Source organism: Strongylocentrotus purpuratus, unplaced genomic scaffold (assembly GCF_000002235.5).
Source record: "Strongylocentrotus purpuratus isolate Spur 01 unplaced genomic scaffold, Spur_5.0 spur5_contig_849, whole genome shotgun sequence".
In the NCBI taxonomy this organism is placed as follows: domain Eukaryota; kingdom Metazoa; phylum Echinodermata; class Echinoidea; order Camarodonta; family Strongylocentrotidae; genus Strongylocentrotus; species Strongylocentrotus purpuratus.
In genome coordinates, this window is record NW_022145556.1 from 267267 (window position 1) to 270060 (window position 2794).

At 35.9% G+C, this 2794-nt stretch overlaps 1 long non-coding RNA gene across 1 annotated transcript; it reads left to right on the plus strand.

The window, feature by feature from the left end:
* The first annotated feature begins 341 nt into the window (after positions 1-341).
* LOC115927556 lies at positions 342-1921 on the plus strand. Its single transcript, XR_004065736.1, has 2 exons — positions 342-516; positions 1035-1921. It is a non-coding gene; the product is annotated as an uncharacterized LOC115927556 (long non-coding RNA).
* The last annotated feature ends 873 nt before the right edge of the window (positions 1922-2794 follow it).

Consider the following 2794-nt stretch of genomic DNA (forward strand, 5'->3'; position numbering starts at 1 on the left):
TAGTCGTGCACATGTGTCATTATTGTGATCCAGGTCCAGATTCAGCTTAGTTTGAATGTAGATCTAGATCTACATGTACTACTAGGCTAGATCTACCATCAACAACAAAAACAAAAGAAAAAAGGTGTCTCCTCCCCCCCCCCCTCTTTCCCTGATTTTGCTCTTACTCATGTCATTGTGCCTTGTTTGAAATAATTAGTTTATTTTCAGGATTTTATGCCACCCCTTTTAGTTTTATGTTGGTGAGAATTCTGGATCCAACCCTACATATGATATGGATATTTCTTTCTTTATTAAAGGACATGAACAAAGTTATAAACTGAAAACTAATTATGCATGCATTTGATATTAGCAGGAACCTTACTAAGTTTATGTTTTCTTTAAATTGTAGATCCTATGGAACAAAGAAGCAGATAATGATCACAGAAGTGCAACAAAGAGCACCAGGACCTGATCATCAAATGTTATGGTGTAGATCTAATCAAGAACAGGACACCTAAGTTGAACTCTGGCAATGTTTGTTTGTATGAAGTTCGAAAATATTCAGGCTGTATAATCTAAGCCCATGCGAATACCGCACTCGACTTGGACTATATACAAAGATTTGGGGAACTGTCATCTTGTGTTGCATTTTATCTTGTACTTCTCATTTATTCTCTAGCTTTTTATTTAGGTGACAAACTATGGTGTTGCTACAGTTTATTCTCTCAGCATATTAAAAGACGTACTCAAAGGCATTTTTTCCTAAATATTACATTATATCTAACAAACTTTTGTTCACAAAAGTCTAACAAATAATAACTTAAAATAAATTGGAAATTACTTTTAAAATAATTGGAAACACATCTAAACCTTTACTCTTCTTTTCAAAAAAGGCCCTATCAGATAGATATAAGTTTATCATTTTTTAATAAAATTAAAATGCAAGACCTAAACAAAGTGGGAAGGTACTAGATCTATTTTTGAAAATCCAATGTAATGCAGCAGTGTTAATCTTATTTGATTTCTCCTCTCTTTTTGTTTTTATTATGCAGGTTGTCCCTTGCAGAAGGTTTGATACCCAGGCTTTTTTTGTACAAGTCCCTAGTCCACCCTCATCTTGAGAACTGTTCCTGTGTCTGGGATCCCTACAACATCTCAGATGTCTACTTCACAATGGGGACCACAAGTGAACCAGCAGTTTGACTGAGATGATCAGCACCTTTAGTTGCCTACTATATCTACAACTACAAGGCACTCTGCAAGAAGACTGGGAATGGTGCACAAGATAGTCAATGGTCTCTCCGCTCTCCCTTGAAAATTTTCCCACTGCACTAGCTACTTGCGCCCTCTATAATAGCAAACAATGCCTAATCGGTGCCTGTTGGTCCCCCATGATCCTTTTTTTCTTATATTAATTGAGAGCTGATTTGATGAGATAACCACCTGTAAGTGACCTTGCAGGGTGGTCTAATCCCCCAGACCAAACTAGTACAGACAGGCTTTAACAAATCACGAGCAGGAAGTACCATGACATGACCCTCCAGTTGCACCAAGCCAGAAGCGACATAGACAAGTTTGTATTTGCCCAACACTCTGTCCCAAAGTTAATGGAACTTACTTCCAGCAAATATAGTGCATGCTGACAGTCCAGAGAACTGCCAGGGACTACTTTTGAGGCATCTACTCTCCTTGTCCCACTTAGAAACAATCTATCTTCCTCACACCACTTGTAATCTTTAGTATTAATTCATCTTCGTGATAGGCTACAACGCCTTTTGAAGATTACCAGAAGAAGAAGAAGATATATCGAGGATCATGAAAGTAATCATTTGTTCTTTTAAATGCGTGTACATGAAACATAGTTTTTTTATATTTAATCTTAAGTCAAGTTCTGACAAATATATTAGGGATGCTGAACTGGATAGTAAATTGAAGGGGGGGGGGGATAAAATGATGTAGTTCGATAGTAATACTGTAGTAATATAATTAATAACATTAATAATAATAACAATATTACAAATAGTAACAATGATCATGATAATAGCAGTAATAATAATGATAATACAGGTAGTAGTAAAAACAACAATAATGTCCAGTGTAAGATAAAGTACTCATAAAACTCAGTATATACCTGTGCTTTACATAATAAAATAGCATGTTGATATTATTGATTTTTTTTTCCTCAAAATCTACAGTAAACTTTTACAACTGAAAAATTTGAATTCAAGAGACAGCACCCCCCCCCCTCCCCCATCCTTTTGTCATCCTTTTGTTGATGTCATGTTGGATTTAAAAAGATCTTTATAGAAACAAAATATGTTGATAAATGAGTTCATAGATGTTAATAAATTAGTTAATACTGCTTAATTCTGTTCTTTTCATTTTCTTATTTTGTGAAATATATGTGATGCTGGTGATTATGATGATGTAGGCACTCTGTAATGATAACGCTCTATGACTGAGGTGAGATGGGGCTGATGCAGTCTTGTGTAGAATTGAGTATGGTGTTCGACCATTTGATGTTTGTTTATATCTGGCATCAGCGAGATAGATTTAACCATTTTTCCTAATGAGAGAGAAAGCGGAAATGTAACAAGAGAGTGGACAAGACTAATGTATAAATATAATATAAAAAATGGTTTACAATAAAGATGAGGGGGGGGGGGGTTAAATAAAGAATAAGTCAATGCCAAAATGATGAAAGCATAGGTAATTGGGGTGTGGATGGGGAGGGAGGGTAATAGAGCCTATGGAAATGTCAATATTGGAAGGGGTCCCTGTATTGAAAATGTTACTGATGGGGGGGGGGGGG